Genomic DNA, 13,631 nt, shown 5'->3' with positions numbered 1-13,631 from the left:
ATTCAGTAGGGCTGGGGTGAGTCCTGATAATTTGCATTTCTAACAAGTTCCCAGGTAATGCTGATGCTGCTGATCTTGGGATCCACTCTGCAACCACTGGCCCAGACTCTCTTCTTTGTCTTTTAGTGGACAGAAGTCTGCCTTAAAGGATAGTGTAATAAATTAGATAAAATAAGGAAGTGGGGTACCTGGAAATGTAGATATTGATTTCCCTTATAATTGATTACTTGGGCTTGCTTGAGATGGGAGTTGGGATGATAGGAAACCAGGATTTTGCCTTGGCCAACCAAGTGGAGGGACAGGAGGTGCTGTTGAGGGAAGAAACACAGGAGAAAACGGGGTGCCTGGGTGGCTCAGTTAAGTGTCTGACTTTGGCCCAGGTCACGATCCCGGGGTCCTGGGATCCAGCCGCCTCCGTCTGGGGCTCCCTGCTCAGCGGGGAGTCTGGTTTCGCTTCTCCCTCTGTCTCCCCCCGCCCCATGCTCTCTCTCACGCTCTGTTCTGTCTCTCAAATAAATAAATAATTAAAAAAAAAAAAAAGAAAGAAATACAGGAGAAATAATTTGGGGGTAGAAATAATGAGTCCAGTTTTGGATTTTTGAATTTTAAACGCAGTACGCATATATCTTTCTCACTTTTTAAAAAAGGTCAGTGCTGTAGGTATATGCACGGCCTTAGTCGTTTTACCATAGTTTAATTCTGTGCCTTAAATTGGCACTTGCGAGCTGTGAAAAAAATCTCTGTGAGATGTTTGCTGGCCCCAGGTGGGCACTTCTGAACTCTGCATTTGCATTCTGTCAGGCACTCGGAGTCAGCAAAGCCGCACATTTGTCTGGGGCAAATGTCAAGTCCGTGGGGATCAGAGATCTAAAAAACAAGTGATCCTTGTGTCATTTACATCAAGGAGTGGCTGCCCGATGGTGGACCAGGCCGGCGAATGTAGATCTTCAAGATGTATTTCCTAATTGTCAGCCATGATTTTATATTGTTTCAATAAAGGAATTCACGTCGGCCTCCTTTTCCTACCAATCTTGCTAACACCGCTTGAAATGTTGTTGTGGCTTCCCCGTGCCAGAGGTTCTGTATTATCTTACCAGCAGTCGGAACGCGGACGGCAATTACACTGTTTTTCCCTGAAAGTAGAGGACTATAATAATTAAGAGGTCTAAAATCTCTCTCCCCCAAAACGCTTACAGTTCAAGAGGAAGGAGGAGTGGCCAAGGATTTCCCCGCGGAGACGGCTCCCGCTCTCCACGCACGCCGGGAATTCGTTCCCGCCTTCCTGGCCGCCGGCCGGCCTGGGGGCAGCTCGCCGCGCGCCCCAAGGGGTCCCCTGCTTGCCCGTCACTCGGCGACGTCAGCGCTATCCTTCGCCCGGAGAGCGAGACAATGCCTTGTGAATTTTCGCAGGTAGTAAGCGTCTCTCCACTCGCTGCCCGCCTTCTTTGGGGCGCTGGGGGAAACATATTATGTATTCTTTGGGGATGGACGGACACTGGCCGCACCCAGCCTGGCTGGTCCCCGGAACTAACCCCCAGGCACGCATGAGGACGCGGGAGGCTCTGGGGCCGGAATCCCGCGAGGACCGCGGCCCCACGACCCCCGACCACGGCCATCGCCCCGCCCCACCCCCAGGCCCTGGGCGGCGCGCGCGCTCCGGGCGGAGTGGCGGGCCCCGCGGGGGCGCGCGGCCGGCCGGGGGGCGAGCGGGGCGGGGCGCGAGGCGGGGGGCGCGGGGAGTGCGCGGAGCCCTGGCGCGGGAGCCCCGGTGACGCACCAGTGACGTCGGCGGCGGCGGGCGGGATTTCCCGGCCCCTCCCGGGCGCCGGGCGAGACCCTGCCGCGGAGTGGGCGCGACCAACGTGGAAGGAGGGCGGAAGGGGTCGGGGTGGGGGGGTGGGGGTCCCGCGCTCCGCACGCCGCCGGGCCCGCACGCGCTCCGGGAGCCCCGCACCGGGGGCGGGGAGCAGACGAAGTACTTTGGGTCTGGGTGACTTCTGTCGCGCGCGGGGCATGGGCTCGCCCTCCCCGGCACCCCCGCCCCCAGCCTCACGTCGTCTTTCCCCTGCCCGGGCGGGGCTGCTGACGCGGCCCGGAGACCCCGGGGAAGGCGGGCGGGGCGGGGCGCGCCTTTCCACCGCGAGCCCGTGAGCGCCGAGGCGCGCGGGAGCTGGGGCGCGGAGCCCGAGCCCGAGCCCGCCCGCCCGTCCAGCCCCGCGCCCAGCCGAGGAGCGATGCCGCGCGGTCTGGCCGCCCCCCGCGAGCACCGCGCCGGAGACAAAGCCCGCGCGTGAGCGGCGCCTTCGGCCCGCGCGCCCCGCTCCGGGTAAGTGGGCGCCCCGCCGGCGGGCCGGGCCCGGTGTGGCTGTGGGGGAACGGGTGGCACGGCCCTGGCTCGCGAGCCCGGGGCGAGCCAGAAGCCAAAGGGCAACTCGGGCGGGAAAGTCTCTGCAACTGTAGACGCGGTTTGGTGCGTGTGTCGTCCTGCCGCCGTCAGTGGAAGCACGCGAAACAAATTCCTGGGGTTCTCGGGCCGCCCGCTGCGAGCCGGCCTTCGCGCTGCAGCACAGGTGGGCGTCGGCGGCGGGGCTCTGGCAGGTGAGCGCGCCCCTCGAACCCACGACCCTCGGCTGAGCCCTTGGCAAACCCGAGCGCAGGTTTGGACAGACCGCTCCGAACGCTTAGGGGGTCTCCGGGTGGCCGGCGTCTCCCGATCTCTGGGGCTTGAGGGGGGGAGGCTCCCGGGGGGCCCCTTTTCCATATGTAGGTCACGAACGCTTGTTATGCTCCGGGCAGAAACGTCCCCCGTTGAAGAGGACGGCACTGGAAGGGCTGGAGTGGCTAGTTGGTCGTTTTATTTGTGAAAATGTTTTCGGCCAGTGCCTCAAGAAGCCCTTAGGATTTCGCAATACCCCGGGACACCTGCCTCGGAGCAGTTCTGGTGGTGACAGGAGCCGCCAAGGCGAGGGTTACGTTTTCCCCGGCCTTATGGCGTCTGTCCCCGAGGCTGGTGCTGAAACCGTCTGGACTCGCAGCGCGCGCGCCCAACGGCATTGGGGGGGGCTTTGGTTTAATCTTTTAATTGCCTTAGAAATAATAACGGGAGGGTGAGCGGGGGCAGAGGTGTGGCTGGAGAAGACGTCTTAATTTGGGAGGACTTGCTTATTTTCGTGTATTTTGTGCTAGGGTGTTAGGAAATCCAAAAATGTTAAAGTTTGATCAAGTGATAAAGTGGATCCTGAATGCCGGGTCTCCCACCCTCTTCCCAGCCCCCCAGCACGGCCGGTCCTCATCTCCTTCTGTTACCTCCTAGGGCTGTAAAAGGCTGGCACAGGGCCTGCCGTTTCAGTCAGAGCAGAAGGCCTCCTGGGCTGCACGGTGTTGCCCATTAAAACGTGTCAGTCTTGTCATCTGCTCGTGTGTCCTCACTGTGAGGCTTCCTTCCCACCATGGGATGGACAGATTCAGTGGTAAATGCCTCAAAGTAGCAGCAAGACCTAGGCTCTGTGGCTGGCTTCTTGATTCTTTGGGGAAATCCTTTTCCAGATTTTTGCATGCTGCAGGGGAAGGGAGGCACACCGCCATCTGATCTGGCCCTGTTCCCTGCAAGAAGCTACTGTGGGAACAACTGAGATGTTAAACGGAAAGCCTTTTTCAGTGCCGAGAAACAAGATGTAAACTATGAATTATTTTTGAAGTGTGGACTTGGCTCAGTTATCAGTCTGAATAAAAGATGGATATAGCACTAAATAAATAGTAGGTGTTAATATAAATACAGGGTTTATTGTGATGCTTTGCTAGGTAATGAATGAGTAGCCTCCCCGTAGGGTTATTAAGCTGAAATAACTATTTAGGACAATGGCCTTCCTGTTTGCTCCTCTACCACCAATCCTCCTTAAAATAAAATTGCCCAACAGGAACATGTGGAAGGTGTCTGGCGAGCTGAGAAATAGCATAACAAAAGGGTCATTCCCAGGAGTCCCATGATTGGCTGGGCAATTGCCTTTGACATTTCTCGTGCAAGTAGAAAGTGGAGAAGCCAGGAGAAAGCTTTTCCCATATTCATTTTACAGTTTTTAAAGGTAAAATGACAGTCTCCAGAGTCCCTCATATCTCAGCACATTCTTTGAGATGGTGGGACATCAGGGGGGAACTCGGCGGGCACTGTCATCCCCCTGGTCCCTGGGGAAGAGAGTGCCCTGTAGCTGTCTCAGGAGGTCCGGCTTGGGCTCTAGGAGGGGTTGGGTATAATGCTGCCTCTCCCCCCTACCACCACCACCACCACCACCACTACACAACTACTGCTTACTGAGGAAGACAGCCAAATGGCTGAGAAAAGACAGAAGTATGCAAGACAAATCATTCTCGCTTATTTATAGCCACATCTCACTATCACATTGTTCTTACCTTGACTCATTTTTGTTCTACTCAAAAAGGGGAGAATGCCTAAGAATGCAATGCGTGTCAGTAGATTGCCTTTTTTCTTCATGACGTTTTGAAATAATATCTTTAAGATCTTACCTTGATGGGGTGCCTGGGTGGCTCAGTCATTAAGCATCTGCCTTTGGCTCGGGTCATGATCTCAGGGTCCTGGGATCAAGCCCGCATCGGGCTCCCTGCTTAGCGGGGAGCCTGCTTCTCCCTCTCCCACTCCCCCGGCTTGTGTTCCCTCTCTTGCTGTGTCTCTCTCTGTCAAATAAATAAAATCTTTAAAAAAAAAAAAAAAAGATCTTACCTTGATGAGCATATACTATTCTGTAATCTCACAGATTTCCCCTTTTTATTGGTAAATAAATATGGTAGACGTGGTCAGGCATAGAGACTTATTATATATTATTATATTATTATTATACAGGTAGAGAGATTATTATTATTATTTCTTAAGCCAGAAACTGAAACTTAACTTCTTTAATACACCAAAAATACTACAAAAATATCCTTTCAACAGTAGCCAGCAAGGGTATTTTAACTGATAATCAGAGATGCTAAGTGATTGTCAGCAAAGAAAAACGGGGGGGGGGGGCAAATACAGTATAGAAATTAGCATAATACGACTGTAAGATCTTAACTAGTTCTTTACAACCATATGAAGAATAAACCAAATATCTTAAATAAATTAGCAAAAGTGAAAAAAATGCAAATGAAATTTCCATTTAGGGAAGGAAGTAGAGGCAAGAATTGCTGCTCAAAGAAAAAAAATCACAGAGAAAACAGTGGGTACTTAAGAGAAGATCAATTCAGTAAGCTAGCTGGAGCATTCCAAATTAGTTTAATTGTCAAGGAGCTTTTGTTAGGTGGTGTGCAATCAGTTTTCCTAGTGGAACCCAGCAGACAAAATGGCAGGTCTAGGCAGATGGGTTGAAGATGCAGTGCTTGTGGAGTGGGCTCTGGTGTCCTAGGAGGAGTGAGGACATATATGAGGCTGTGGAGGAGCCACTGGCCCCTGAAGGTCTGAGATTGCCGGGTATCAGCAAGCACGTCACCAATGACCCAGCCTCAGAGGGCCAGACCTGGGAGGGAGCCCAGGTTAGCGGGCAGTGGGGTGGAGGGAGGGAGGACCAGCCTTCAAGCCCACGAGTCACATGGATGATGGCATTTCATCCTCACACCATATGTCCAAAGCTTCTCTTTAGCAAAAAAACAACTGTCCAGGAGTGTTCTAGCAGGGTGCTTGGTGGGTAGTGGTGACTTTTTTAACTAACCAAGGAAAAGCATATACAAATGCAAAGGGGGAGCAACTGAGACACGCGGAAGGGGAGAAAGGGTGATGTGTGTGGAGACCCACTCTGGGGCACTGCGCATGCGCCCCTCTCACAAAAGCGCGGATTTCTTGCTCGCTCCGATTTCTCCAACCATTTCACCCTGGGTGGCTGGGTTGGCGCTTTCTAGTGGGCTGTGTGCTGTGAGGCTGAGGAAGGAGAGAGAGAAGAAATGCTTGAAGCATCCCTCTGGGGGCCCCCCACTGACAATCACGTGCGCCGCATGGAGCAGACAGCCCTGGGTCCACTAACTTGCACCACCTGTGCCTGTCTGCTTTTCTCATCAGTGCCTGTGTTTCCTCCCGGCATTCAGGTCTAATTTGCAACTCTGGGAGCTTCTCTTCCACCCCCTGCTCAGGGTCACCACCAAAGGAAGAGGGCCAAGGAGATCGCAATAGGAAGAAAGAAACTTCTTATTAGAACATCTTTACAACTACAGCAAAAGGTGTTAATATGAAAAATGTACCCTACGTGCCCCCAGAGACCCACCACCCAAATTCTACTGTATTTACTTCTGGTGTTTTATCCCACAAATAGGTAAAATTGAGAGATCTTCACGAAAAACACGGTGCAAGTATGAAAGTCCAAGTAGGAGAAAGGGAATTTGAAAGAAAGGAAAGAGCGAGGGAACGTTGAAAGGGGGTTGGGAAGCAGAGCAATGAATGAAGGTTGCTGAAGGCAATCTGTTGGGAGCAGGTTACTGTCAGTGGTGGCCCAGCCAGCTCTGTGGCTCAGGTTCTGAACACTGTTGGCGAGGCAGAGGCAGGGATGGCAGACAGTGGGTGGGGGTGCCTCATCTTGGCACCCTGGAATGTTGGGGGCGGGGGAGGGGCAGAGATCTATCAGCATATAGGCTGGGGCAGCCTGCATTTGCTGACTACCCCACTGCACACTCCCCATACAGCAAGGTCTGCTTTCCAAGTCAAGCAACAGAACCCGGAATCAAATCACTAATACACCTTTGAAAAAAACGTTTCCCCCCCCCAATACCCACTGTTATTGGGAAATTCTGGCAGCCCAGGACCCCCTCCCCCCCACACACACACAAACTGAATCTCTGCGGCCTGATGACCTCCTTTTTGTCTGTAAGACCCACTATCACAGTGGCCTTTACCTTCCCATCTCTCCTTATCTGTATGAGCTTCCAGACACACCCAAGAACTGGTATCCTCCCCTGAAGGGTTTGTCTAGCCTGATCCAGGGAGGCATCTGCCCTCTCCTGTTGCCCTGGAGTCCCTGCTGTGCATGCCCTTGGTGGAAACTGTAGGGAAGGAAAAAAAGCTTTTCCTCTACCCTCTTAGGTTTAGCCTGTGAATTAAACTGACAACAGGAGAGATTAATAGGAGAAAAAGAGCCAAATTAATAGGAGAAAAAGTTTATTGTGCATGCACACAGGAGCTTCACAGGGAAGAAGAGAAATCCTGAAGAAGCAGTTAGGTTTGAGAGCTTATATAGGATCTTAAAAAAAGGGAAATAAGTTGTGGGAAAGTGACAAGACAAAGAAAAAGGGATATGAGCTTTTAGGGGCAGTAAATTGTGGGAAGGTAAATACAGGAAGAAGACTTATGGAAGATCAGAGTTATTTTAGCAAGGTTGGTTTGTGCAGACCATCTTGGTGCCCGCTTTCTCTCTCCAGTGATAATGGTGGTTTTCTTCCTTCTGGTAGGGGAGATGGAAGGGATAAACCCCTTCAGAAAAAGAAACAGACATCTTGGCAGAGAGGACGAGGCCAGGGAGTTCCTCCTGTGTCTGCTGTTTCTTACTTGCATTTGGCTCAAAATAGTCCTTATGCCAAAGTGGCATATTTGGGGGTGGTATATTCTGAACCCCCTTCAAAATGTCCAGCAGGATCTTTCCTTAGTGAAATCTAGAGCCCAAAGCCTGTGTTATGCCAAACCAGCATGAGTAATCCCTATTCGGTTTTAGTTTCTGTTACTTTTGGGAAAATTCTGTTTTCCCTGTGCCCCGTGGGGCTCCAGTGGTCTATAGATGCTTATTTACCCCCGACCCCTGTGGGACCACATGCACGAGGGAAGGCTGCATCCCGGCTAAGGAGACAGATTATATAAGTGTACAAGCGTATGTTTGATGGTATATAAAGGGGGAAACAGGTGTCACAAGGATGTAAAGACACAGTCAAGCTCCCGAACTCAAGGGCAGTGGTGGCTCTGGAGTGTGGCCAAGAGGGGACGAGGGTAGAGCCTGAGTGGAGACTCTGACAGCATTGAACATCAAGGAAAACAACAAAGGGAAACTGGCAGTGATGTCAGCCACTGAATTTTTTCTGGAACAAGGTGAGCTATGGATACATATATTGGCCTTCATCAGCATCACATACCATCTTCTTCAGTTGAATTGTATCTAGCAGGGATGAGGTCACCAGAGCCTTCTGCCCACCCAGACCATCTGGGTACCCACGTAGACCCCACTCTGGACCTACCACCCCGTTACCCTGTCCCTGTCTGGAGTAGCTTTACCTCCTCGCCGTTCCAGTGGGAGTTTGGTGTTTCAGTGCTGTGCTCCCCCACCTGGTTGATCTTGTAGAACTGAAGGCTTGGGGGCTCTTTCCCGCCGATCTTTCTGTGCTGGCTCGGTGTGCTGTGCTGGGTCTCCTCAAGCTCAGAACTGGTCCAGAGAGGCTGGACAGAAGCCCTGTGTGTCCTGCTCCGGGGTTACCAGCCCTCACACCCCAGGTTCACTGTGCCGCCTGATGGGTCAGATTCCTCCCAGCTCCCCAGTTTCTCTCCAGACCCTCTCCTTCTGCTAGAATTTGCTGTAGTCCATTGTGTCGGAACTAAGTCGATGGTTGGCCTGGACCCAGGCACGTTTTTATGAAACAGAAATTTTCTTTGTCACGGGACTTGTCATCACAGACTTCTGATCCACACCGTGACCAGCCTTCCCAGCGTTGTCCGCCTTTCTCTGGTTTTCCTATGAATTACTGCTGTAAGCCATCCTCCTTGGTTGGGACGCTATGGAAGGATTTTTCCAAAGTATGTGTGTTGCTGCAAGCGGTTCCTAAAAGATCGTACGTAAGCCATGTATTTCTAAGACGTTTGCGTAATGAACATGGGACCAGGTATTTCAGGCACTGATGGTTTAAAGATGAATAAGGACTTCAGAGCACTCGTAATCTAGGGGCAATATGAGTGCGAAAACAACTCGCCTGGCCCTGGATTAACGCCGCCACGGCCGCGTTTCAAGCACTGTGGGAGTGGTGATAACAGGAGCACTCATTCTTCCTGAGAGCAGTGGAGGGCAGGAAGGGCCTGACAGCGAGGCCCCGGAAAGCTGAGCAAGATTTTCCAACCCACACACGTGAGCAAGGGCTTTCCAGGCAGAGGGACTGGCCCTTGCAAAGGCTCAGAGTTGGGGGTGACGAATGGCACAGTCTGTTCTGGGATGAACGGGGACCCAGGGCAGTCGAGAAGCAGAGGCAGGGTTTAGCAGGCGCCGGGGGGCCCTCTGTGCCTGCTGTGGGGCCGGTCAGAGGAACAAGGCAGGAGAGCCAGGGCCGCAAGGCTGGGCTGCGGCCGGCCCCGGATGCCCGGGCCCTCGGGGCGGTCGGCGCTGCCGTCTGACCAGCGGTGGAAGGGAAGGAAGACGCTGGTGCCTGGGTGGCCCAGGGTGGCCAGTTTGGGCCTGGACAGACAGGACAGCATGACCTGGTTTAGTGAATGGAAGGGGAAGAACGAGCCAGGCAAGCCGAGAGAGAGTGTGGGACCAGGCAGGTGAGGAGGTAATGCATCCTCTTTCTAATGCAGGTTTTCTGGCAGTGAAGTCCCTTAGAAGGGACCCGCCTGCCCAGCAGTCCCTGAGGCCACTCAGGCCGCCGGGCGTCTGGGAGGCCACAGCAAGCCCGCTGGCGCCACACTGCCTTGGATGACTCATTCTTTCTGTGTTCAAGCAGTTACAGCTCTGTCTCTTGTTTATGATTCCTTTGTCCCCCGAACGCTTACGAATTTGATCTGATGCCGGCTGCACCATCTCTCTCTGCACGTGGATGTCGGGGATTACGGTTGATTAGCCTTCAGGGAGAGCGTGTCTATCCAAGGGTGAGTTTTTGGGTTTTTTTTTTTTCCCCCCAAACGTTGTCACCCTATACTTACCCCCAAGCTCTGGTGGCCTGAGGCGGGAGGGCTGGGCCCTGGCCTTGCATCCCAGTAACCATGGCAACTCACCTAAGACACCCACACATTGGCCCAGGGCCCCCCCCACTCTTGACTTTCCTCCGGTTCTTCCTGGCCGGCCTCTTCCTTGGACCTCTGTTAGCTGTGAAATGTGCCCCTTGGTGGGGTTCTCAGTCTTTTTCCTCACTCCCTGCGTACTGCTGGCTTTTCCCCCTGGGACTCTCCACATGCTGGGGGACAAGGAGCAGCCAATGGAAGGGGGGACAAATTCCTGCCCTCACAGAATTTACGTTCTAGTAGAGGGAGCAGGCCAGTAAGAATAAGCTGGGAAATCAAAAGCGATTTCAGTAAGGAAATTAATAAATGAGCATCTTAGAATGTGACGAGTGCTTGGGAGAAAAATAAAAGGGGGAAGGAAGGAAGATAACAGAATTCCAGGGAAAGGCTATTGCAGATTTTAAACAAGCTGCTTCTGGAAGGACTCCATGTAGATCCAAGATGAAGGAAGGAAACAGACTTGTCACATAGGTGCAGAGGCAGCGAAAATGGAATGAGATGAAAATGTGCCGGGCCCGCAGATGATTCATGCCCAGCTGCCTTCCTCGACAGCCTCCACCACACCCCAGCATCCGAGGAAGCCACATCTCCCAAAAGGAGCATTTGGTGGTCTGACTCGAGGCAAACGGAGAGACTCGTAGCAAAATAACACCCAGCACCACGATCTCCCTGTTTTGTGGATGCCCCACCAGTCCAGCCGCTGGATCAAGGGGCCGCGTGGCCCTGGACGCACCAAGGGGAGGCAATAGGGAGGGAGCCCTAATCCAAAGGCATTTGAGTCACCCAGAGCCCTCCAGAGGGTGCCCCTGAGAGGCCGGATCAAAGACCACACGTCTGAAAGATCTGGGAGCTAACTGGAAGAGGGAGCCACCACCCTCGGGCTGCTCCACTGTGGACGCAGATAGGCTGGAAGACGGCTCCGTGAGAACTGCTTCGTGGACTCTTGCTGTGTGGCCTGGCGCATGAACAGTAAGCTTAATGATGGGCAGCATCGGCTGTACCTTCCATTTTTACACACCTGTGTTAGGAACCCTATCTTAGTAGCACAGACTGTCTGGAAAATTCGGGCAGGTCCCGTCAGTGGTTCCCAAACCTGGCTGCATAGCAGAATGACTGGGGCGTTTTCCAAAATCCCACCTCACTCCTGGACGTTCTGACTCAGAGGTTCTGAGCTGGGGCCAGGGAATCTGTGTTTTTTGAGTTTTGTGAACCACTGAAACAGATGATTTCTGCAGGTCGTCCTTCCATGTGACTGAAAACCCCAAGCCACCCAAGTGGTCCCAGACCGTTCCCTATGCCAGCCCCCCCGCCCCGAGCTGTGAGACAGTGACTCCCCACAGATACCACGAGGCCAAAGTACCTGCAAGAGCAAGAGCCCCTTTCGGGGCTGAGCTCGGGGCTCTGTCTTCCCCTGCTTTTCCTGACAGCTTCACTGATGGGAAACCAGCTATTCACCCTGAAGATCTGCGTCTGTGCAGAGCATGATGACCCCAAAATACAGACCCCTCCCCACCCCCGCCCCACAGCTCCCCTCCGGCTGGTCACAGCAGCCCTATGGTTCTGGGACCCCGCAGGTGCGTGAACCGACATTCACCCTTGTTTGCCGAGGACCCAGGGAGGACCATTAGTCATTGAGAAGACTTGCGAACACTACTAGGCCAGTGGGCAGGAACACAGAGGTGAGTAAAGGGAGGTCCCGGGTCTTGAGGAATTTACATGCTAGTGAGGGAGACGGATGATTATAACACAACACAGAATTAAGAACCTAGACAGCAGGACACCACGCCCAGTCTAGGTCAGGAAAGGCTTCCAGAAGGAGGTCTCGGGACTTGGCCAGATGAAAGGGTTGGGTCACAGCTAATGAACGGTGAAGTCTTTGGAGGCTAAGAGTTTTTGTTTCAGCAAATAATGATAATAGCAGCTAACATTTATTGAGTGCTCACTACAAGCCAGGCTCTAAGTGTCTTATATGGTATGAAGTGTGTATTTCCTTGAGGGGCACCTGGGTGGCTCAGTCACTTAAGCAGTGGCCAACTCTTGATCTCAGCTCAGGTCTTTTGATCTCAGGGTCGTGAGTTCAAGCCCCGCGTTGGGCTCCGTGCTAGGTATGGAGCCTACTTAAAAAACAAATATATTCGGGGCGCCTGGGTGGCTCAGTTGGTTAAGCAACTGCTTTTGGCTCAGGTCATGATCCTGGAGTCCCGGGATCGAGTGCTGCATCAGGCTCCCTGCTCAGCGGAGAGTCTGCTTCTCCCTCCGACCTCTCCCCTCTCATGCCCTCTCTCAATCTCTCAAATAAATAAAATAAAATGTCTAAAAAAATAAATAAATATATTCATACGTATTTATTCCTTGGCAGCTATGGTTGTAGGAAACATAATGGCCCCGACCCCAAAGATGGCCACACGGGAACTGTGATTATGTTACCTTACAGAGCAAAAGGGATTTTGCAGATGTGATTAAGTTAAGACTCTTGAGATGGGGAAAGTATCCTGGATTATTTAGTGGGCCCGATGTAATCACAAGTGTCCTTATAAAAGGAGGACAGCAGTGTCACAGGGATTGGACGATGTTAGGCTGCTGGCTTGGAAGACGGAGGAGGGGCTGAGAGCAAGGGGTGCAGGCCCCACCAGAAGCCAGAAAAGGCAAAGAAACAGATTCCCCCCCAGATCCCCCAGCAGCCCTACGGACGCTGTGTGCTTTCTAACACCAGAACTCTCAAATCACAAATCTGTGTTGTTTAAGCTGTAAGTTTGTTGTGATACCTTGCAGCAAGCCTAGGAAGCTCATATGGACTCTACCTATTTCACCACTGGAAAAAACAAGGGGCTAAGTAATTTGCCCAAAGGTTGCATAGTGAGCAAGGAGCAGACCCAGCGTTCCAAATTCAGCCTTTTGGCTCCAGATCCTGCCGTGGCTCACTCTTGCCCGTGTCTTGCCTGAGGGATGGTCGGGAGACCCGGGAGCATCAGAACATGAACCCAACAAGGCAGGCAGACAGGAGCTGGATCCTAGGGCCTTCTTGGTTGAGGGGAGGGGTGGCCTGCGCTGCTTCTTTGCCTGAGCTCCTTTCCAGAGGTCTGCTCACATCCACGCCGACCGTGGGTGCCCCGCACTCCGGAGGCGAGGCTGGCTCCCCATCCCTGCTCACCCTGTTCCACCTGACACCAGGTGCAGACCAAGCCGTGAGCTGATGCACACCTCCGCCTTCCTCCATCATCACGTGGTTTTAAAGCGCCTTTCTGGCCCGGTTGTTAGGGAGAGATTCTGGTTAAGCACGGCGTCCTTATGTGCATTGGATTCTCCTGTTCCCAAACATCTGTTTCTGTCTCAGGTGTCTTTCATCCATTCTCATTCTTTAATATAAACAATTCTTTATATTAGGAGTTCTTTAATATAAAGCATACTCATCCCTCAGACTTGGACTGAAATTAAGTGGTGGGAAGAATTTTAAGACAGTGTTTCAAGGTTAAGCACAGTAAACACTACCTGATAGCACTCCAGCTACGTCTGTCAAATTTCTATTTCAAATATTTCACAGGTACTGCTTAGATTCTCGAAGGAGCAATAGCTAACACTTGATTAGCATCTTGTGCTTTACCAAAAGCATTCACTGTAACCTGTCCACTTGATCTTTTCAGCAGCACTGGGAGGCCTGAATTTTTAGCCCCATTCTTGACTGAGA

At 52.6% G+C, this 13,631-nt stretch overlaps 1 protein-coding gene across 3 annotated transcripts in view; it reads left to right on the top strand.

The window, feature by feature from the left end:
- Nucleotides 1–1,274: 1,274 nt before the first annotated feature.
- GNG4 (G protein subunit gamma 4) overlaps nt 1,275–13,631 on the top strand; it is a 67,733-nt gene continuing 55,376 nt past the window's right edge. The window contains exon 1 of one of the 3 annotated variants that reach the window (XM_078077732.1): nt 1,275–1,410. The gene's annotated coding sequence lies outside the window, so the exon portion shown is untranslated. Of the gene's footprint in view, nt 1,411–2,206; nt 2,327–2,576; nt 2,599–13,631 lie in introns of those variants that run through there. The other 2 variants (XM_078077731.1, XM_078077734.1) reach the window with 2 other exon arrangements.

This window comes from Halichoerus grypus, chromosome 7, assembly GCF_964656455.1.
Source record: "Halichoerus grypus chromosome 7, mHalGry1.hap1.1, whole genome shotgun sequence".
Classification (NCBI taxonomy): Eukaryota; Metazoa; Chordata; class Mammalia; order Carnivora; family Phocidae; genus Halichoerus; species Halichoerus grypus.
Note: the sequence above shows the minus strand (reverse complement) of the source record. Positions and strands in the feature narration are given on the sequence as shown.